Genomic DNA, 7383 nt, shown 5'->3' with positions numbered 1-7383 from the left:
ATGGTACATTGACTCACTGCCCTTTGTCGTCGTCCCCCCACCCCCCAACCTCCTCCTTACCCCCTGCGATTGCTGCAGACTCAATTAAAGAGTTCATGGAAGTGTCTGTTCAAATCCTCATCTACCTAACAGGCCAGAAACTCGCAGAGGAGCAGGCTGTATTTGCCTCATTCAATTAATCATTTAGGTGCTAGGTCATCACCTGTGGCCTCTCCAGCCCGCAAACACCCTTGGGTCCCTCTTACAGTTAAGTGAAGGCTTAGGCTTCCATGCACGCACGCAGACACTCAACTCTGCTACCCGGGGCCTTTGGATACCTAACCCCATCTTTGATTTTTCTCCGTAGCCACAGCTGGTCCTCTCCATTTCTGCAATCTCCCACTCTCCCAAGGTCCTACAGTCCCAGAGGCACCCACCCAATCCCACAGTGTCTAAGTCTTCATTTTCTTAATTGATGCCCCTTCAACACTGGGGACCTACGGGGACTACCTTCCTCATTCTCTCTGGGTGTCTGAAGTCCCGGTTTTTGTTTTTTGTTTGTTTGTTGCTTGTTTTTCATGAAAAGGATTGAAGATGGGTGCTTACAGGCATCAGGCAAGGAGCCAGTCGTATGAACAACTGACATAGGGCCAAGATGGAGATTGTTGCTTTTACAGAAGACCTTGGTTCGGTTCCCAGCACCCACGTGGTGGTTCAGGATCCAACACCTTTTTTCTGGCCTCCTCAAGCACCAGGCTCTCATGTGGTGCACACATGTGCACATGTAGGAAGAACACTAAACCCAGGGAAGTCCTGAGGGCTTCTTTAACTTGCAGAACCTCCACCCCGGCCCTGTGTGTCTAGACCTGGTGAACTCGGCCATCACCTGGGATGGAGATCAGATCTCCTGTAAACTGGAGCTTCCTCAACTGAAGTACATAGCTTCTCTACTAACTCACAGTTTGCAGCCCAGGTACTGATTACCCAGCCCCTCCCCCCAGGCCTGTGGGGGTAACTGAGCCTGCTGTCATCTGTCTTTTTTTTCTTCACCTCACCCACTTTGCTGTAAATAGTCTCTCTAATAAGCTCTCTCTGATCTCACCATCTTGCATGAACCATCTGTCTTGTGCTGAGCCCCACCTGGGAGGCCCTGATTCACACAGACCTCCCAGCCTTGCCTCTTAGCTCACGGGGGTCTGTTAACTCATGCTGTCAAGCAGGGAGATTGGGCACAGATCTCCAGAAGTGGATCCTGGTCGGTAGAGTCCATTTTAGATCATTGGTGCTGGTTCTAGAGACCTTGGGTCTGGGCCTATGGAAGCCGGCTGGTGGGTTGCTGGCTTGATTTGTTATCAGACGTTTCCACAGTGCTTTCTCACCCTGCCAGCAGCAGAGCATCTTGTTGGAGGCCAGACTCTTAAAACAGTGCTCACCATAGGGAAGAGGCTTCACATTCACTGGAAAACAACCCCCTCCATCTCTCTACCCCCATCCCCATGACCCCTATGCCCTTGCTAGCTTCCTGTTCCTTAGCCTGTATCAAATCTTAAAGATACTGTCAACAAGAAAATAAACCAAGCAAACCCAGACAGTGTGGAGATGGGGTGTTGGGGCTGCCCACATGCCACACCAGGATGGGAGGGGGGAAGGGCAGGGGTCGGGTCTTGTTGCTGCCCCTTGGGCCGGGAGTCAGAACGAAGTAAAATACAATTGGAAATACTTGGCCCATTACAGAGAGGTAACGAAAAGCTGTTGAAAAGAAACTTACCAAGGAATCAATGTAAGGCTGAAGGCAACTCTTCCTAGTGAAGAGGCTCACTTGCTTGGAGGACAGCTTCTGAAGGGCCCCTGTCTCCCCAAGCAAGCCCAGGACTTCCCTATTGATTGACGCCGCAATTCGATTCCACACAAACTTAACGAGAACCTACTGTGCACTAAACTCATAGCTTGGAGCCCTAAGACAACTGATTTTCTTCCTAAGTCCAGCTCATTTGTGGGAGAGTGAAGGGAGACTTCACTGCTCTGCGGCAAAACCTCTCTGATCCTTGCCTGCTATCCCGATTGGTGAAAGAGGCTTGGGTCAGGCAGGTCGTGGTCAGAATGGGGCTTAGAAATGGGGTTAGTATCTGGGATGCCAGTTGGCCTCAGCCTTGGGACAGGCTTTGGATAATAAAGGGGGGGGGGGAATCAAAGCTGGATTTCAGGGTGGGGAGAAGAAGAGAAAGGAAATAAGGCATGATGTGTGTGCGTGTACACACGTGCATGCTCACGTGCATGGTCAGCCCAGAACCTGACACTGAAGTAAAAATGGGGGACAGACTACTCAATTCCAACTCTGATCTTTCTCCTTGTTTCTAGTCTCTGGGCTTGTTACTATACATTGGGGGTGGGAGGGGTCACTGTGTGTGCGGAGAACACCTTGCGAGAGTAAATTCTCTCCTTACACCATCTGTGTCTCTGAAACTGAACCCAGGTACTCAGACTTGGTGGCAAACGCCCTTTCTCACTGAGCCTTGTCACCAGCCCCTCTGAGATTTTTTGATCAGTTTCTGGCTTGTTTGTTTTGGATTTTTGTGGTTTAGACAGTCTTATTATGTAGCCCAGACTAGCCTCAAACTCTGTCTCCTGTGCTTGGGTTAAAACTGTGTCACACCATACCCTACTTTAAAAACAAAACAAAACAAAAACCAAAGCCTTACTACCTTGAGGGTTCCTGGAGGACTTGAGTGTAGTGATGCCTCTGCAGTTCTACAGTCTTCCTAACAGGGCTTCACTTCCAAACATTGTAGTTCTACTCTGTCTGTTCCTTGCTGTGTGACCAGCAGAGAATTACTTGCCCTCTCTGAGCTGCGCCTCTGTTATGTGACTAGGTGGGGAGTGGCAGAGCTGAAAACTAACAGGGAGAGACATTTCTATGCCTGGATCTCATTAAAGCTCATCAAAAGTTTAGATTTTGGTTCTAAGCCACCCAGTGTATGAGGTAGGGGGTGGGTCAGCTTGGGCTAGCATCTCCTTGTCGGTTGCTGGCTGGAGCCTGGCTGCAGACTTGCTAGGTAGGGCCTCCGGGAGGTGCAGAGCGTCACCATAGGAACGGCTGGCTCACAGGCAGAGAGAGAGAGCCTAGGAACCAGGCGCTTGGTGGAGGGAGGCAGTGGGGGGCTCTGGATGTGGTCTGCTACCCACATTCCCAGTATAAGATCTGGGGGGCCTCGGTTGTGATGGAACTAGGTGGGAACAGTATTGCAACCTAGGGGACCCTCCTGGAAGGCTGCTGGGGAGGTCAGCCACCCCTGGGAAGTAGAGGGCTGCTGTCGGAGAGGGACCTGCCGCTGGGGCCAGTTGCTAGGACACGGGCTCTTTCTGAGGGGCCCATGGTAACCCTCAGAGAACACGTTGTGCCTCATTCATTTATTCATTAATTCACTTAATCCGCAACCAGCTCACGGGCAGGACTGCAGGCCACCAGCCGCGAGGTACAAGGAAGAACAAGATGTCTCTGGTCCTGCTGAGGTCAGACACATGTGCACAATCCATTAACACCAGAGCGAGAAGATGTGTTCTGGCCAGCGATGAGGCCCAGGGAGGAGGCCACAGGCAGACTCACTACAGGTCCAGAGGGAGAACTCATAGGAGAGGGGGTGATGCCGCCCCGGCACCGCAAGTGAGCAAGCTGACTTAAGCTTCTCTCCTTTTCTTGGAGACAGGGTGATAGCCTTCTCCATTCGAGAGATTCTCAAGCCCATGCTGGACCCAAAAAGCACACTGAAAACATTTTTTTTAAATACAATTGAATGGAAATGTTTCCTTACAAAACTGAAACTGAAAATCTTAGATTCCTCGAGAGCAATGTTTTCACAGTCTTAAACTTGACGGAGCTTCCTGCCAACAGCTCGGGGGCCAAACCACCACACAGCACTCTCTTTTATAGACAGTGGAGAGCCAGCGAGAAGTTCTGCCCACCCCACACACCCCTGCATCCTGAGAACTGATCTGGGGCCAGGAGGAGAGTCATCCCTTGTCCCTTGTCCCGACTCCAGGTTTAAAAGGAGGACTTTTCCAGTGACTGAAAGCAGTCTCTGATCGGGTGTCCTCGGCCTTGGCTGTCACTTGCTCTCCTCAACCAAGGTGGGTGGTTCTTCACTAGACGGGTATGGACGTCTTGGCTTTATTTCCAAGGCTTCTGATCAAGTCTGGGTACCATGCTGCTGCTACCACCGCCACTATGTAGTCATTGCTATAGTCGTGGTCAAAGGACACTGTGACAAGACAGATTCTGATTCTGAAGGCATTGCTTGCTGAATTAGGACAGATTTTAGATCCAAATATGGAAGCTTTTGCACTGTACTCCAGCCTCAGGATTTGGGGGTGGTGGTGGTGGTGGTGGTTTTCCTTTTGTTTGTTTGTTTGTTTTTGTTTTTCCCCATTTTAATCCTGCCAGACAACCTAAACCTCTATCCTTTGTTGCTGGCTTGTTAAGAGGACTCATCATCAAAAAAAAAAAAAAAAGCCGGGCGGTGGTGGCCCACGCCTTTAATCCCAGCACTCAGGAGGCAGAGGCAGGAGGATTTCTGAGTTCGAGGCCAGCCTGGTCTACAGAGTGAGTTCCAGGACAGCCAGGGCTACACAGAGAAACCCTGTCTCAAAAAAAAAAAAAAAAAAAAAAAAAAAAAAAAAAAAAAAAAAGGGCTCATCATGGTGCCTCAGACCTTTGGGCTTGTATTAACCTCCTGCCTCAGTCTCCCTCCCCCCCAATATATTTTGTTTGCTTTAGATTTCAATTTTAATCGTGCATGGGCGTAGGTTTGCTCGGGTTAGTACAGGTGCCCTCGGAGGTCAGAAGAGGATGCTGGGATTTCCATCACCCAGAGCTGGAGATACAAATGGTTGTAAGCTGCTCAGCACAGATGCTGGGAACGGAGCTCAGGCCCTCTGGAAGAGGGAGAGAACTCTTAACTGCTTTGGCATCCTTCCAGCCCCGTCCTGAGCTCTTGGGACCATGGCCATGCCATATTCAGCTCTTGTCTTGCAGTGTAGTAATTGCACAGGAGCACACAGGCACAAGCCTCACCCACACAGTCCCCCACACATACACCCTGAAGACCGTCCCCATAGAAGCATCACTTGGTGAACTCCTATGCATCCTACTCAGCCCAACCAACATCTTCCTTCCCACTACAAAAGTGGTCTACCCCCTTCCCCAGCCTGCACCCCTTTGGACACCTAGCAGAGCCCCTTTCCCTTCCTGGGCTCACAGTAGGGATTTTTGCTGAATAGATGGATATTGCTTTTTTTTTCCCCTCAAGACAGGGTTTCTCTGTGTAGCCCTGGCTGTCCTGGAACTCACTCTGTAGACCAGGCTGGCCTCGAACTCAGAAATCCGCCTGCCTCTGCCTCCCAAGTGCTGGGATTAAAGGCCTGCGCCGCCACTGCCGGCTGGATATTGCTTTTAAGGAGGAGAGCCACTCAACTGTTTTATGGAAAATTAACTTCTGGGAATTTGTGATACCTGGAGAATTATTGCAGTCTTTGCCAACGCTTGTAATGGCAGTTCCATGATGAAAAGACTCCTCATTCTTCTGAATGCTCTCCCTCCTGGTTGAAGGGAGAATTTACCTCGGGAGTAAAAGAACGTGAAGAGTCACTTAACACTCTTAGAGACCCCCAGAATGTCTCCCTGCTGCATGACACAGTGGTACCCTTTAAGAAGATAATTTGGTTGATGAAAATGACATGAACTTGATATTCATGTAGTTGGTGAAGAAATGGAGAGGTCTAGGTTTTTAATCCTCTCACTGATAAACACACACACACACACACACACACACACACACAACCTAGTGTCTGGAGAGAGGGGAGACCCTTCCCCAACCAGTGCTACATGTAGAACCCAGACAGTAAGATTCTGTGTCTCAAGCTTGCCAAAGCTACACCAGAGCTTGGTCTCCCACATTCTAGGTGTTATAGGCAGACAGACCTACATGAGAACTTGGGACTCTGCAGCATTTGTGCCCCAACTACCTTCAGAAGGTCTTAGTGTGTCCAGGAGTGGTCACGATGCACCTCTCAGGCCCTACACATCAGACTCCCAGAAGGCTTGCATTTCTGCAGTCACAGGCCACACTCCCAGCTCTCTCTGGCACGTAAAGACACTTAAGACTGAAGAGTCTTTTTCTCTGATTGACCCTGAAACAGAACCATCATGTTCTTAGGCCTAAATGTACCCTGTGTGCCTCTCATTTCCCTGGTCTTCTGCCTCTGGTCCCGCCCCTCTGTGGCAGAGAGAAGGGGGGATTTCTTCTCCAGTACCGTGGCTAGGATGTAGAATTCCAAGGGCAGAGACACGGATCTCAGCATTGCATTTCCGGTTGCCTGAAGAATCTTGCAGCACTCAAGAGTGCTGAGTCACTCCCTCCCACCCCAAGAAATAAACCAGTACTTTGGAGGTACACTGGGGTGGTCTCGTTCTCTGCTCCACCATATTCTGTCTTGGCCTCATGGTTGGCCCTCTGAGCAGAGAGTTGAGGCTTAGATGTCAGTCGGGCCATGCATTGATTCCCAGCGTGGCTATTCTGTGGCCATCTGCAAAACCCTCAAGGCTCAGCTCTGAAATAGGCTTTGCAGCCCCGCAGCTCCAGGCTCCCAGGAAGCTCTGGGGAACCTGAAAACCTCTATACCCGAGCAGAAATAAAGAGATCTTGAGGAGTAAGAACAGGTAGTGGTGCTTAGCATGTGGTGAGGCCACAGCTCCAGGCCTAATATGTACCCATGTCTCTGAGCTCTTAGTTAGAACCGGCCTTGGGGGAAAAAAAGCAGAAGGGAGAGGGAGGCGGGGCAGTGTCATTGCACAGATGGAAGATGAAGAATGTCAGCTTTGGAGAGAGCAATAAAAGTACTCCTCCCCCTCGGCCCCCACCCTGAGAATCTCATCAGGCCTCAGTTTACTTATCTGTAGACTTTCCCAGGACTAATCAGCAGAGAATCTGACACCTCCCCAACCCAACCCGCAGTCCAGCCTAGGCGGAAACAAAGCTCCAAGGCTCAGAGATTCTCAATGGGGGTGTGGAGCAAGATGTCAACCTGGGGTTAACCCCCTCCCCCCCACCCCCGACCAGCTGGCCTAACCCACTCATGCAGACCAAGGCTGGCTTGTCTGAGAGGCCCATCAGCTCCACCCCATTGAGCTACCCCGACCAGCAATTCTGTATTTAATCAAGGGCCGAGTGGTCTGCTAAGGGCTGGAGGCACCGATAGGGTCTGGAGAGGGAGGATGGGAGAGGGGAGCGGGGTACTGGAAATGGGCCAGAGACAGCATTTTTTGGATTCTTTCAGAAAACTTTGACCCATAGCCAGGGCATCTCTTTTGCAAGACAGAATCCCTTTGCTTTCCTCTCCTGCCTGCAGGAG

This window comes from Arvicanthis niloticus, chromosome 23 (genome assembly GCF_011762505.2).
Source record: "Arvicanthis niloticus isolate mArvNil1 chromosome 23, mArvNil1.pat.X, whole genome shotgun sequence".
Lineage (NCBI taxonomy): Eukaryota > Metazoa > Chordata > Mammalia > Rodentia > Muridae > Arvicanthis > Arvicanthis niloticus.
This window is presented reverse-complemented; position numbering follows the sequence as displayed.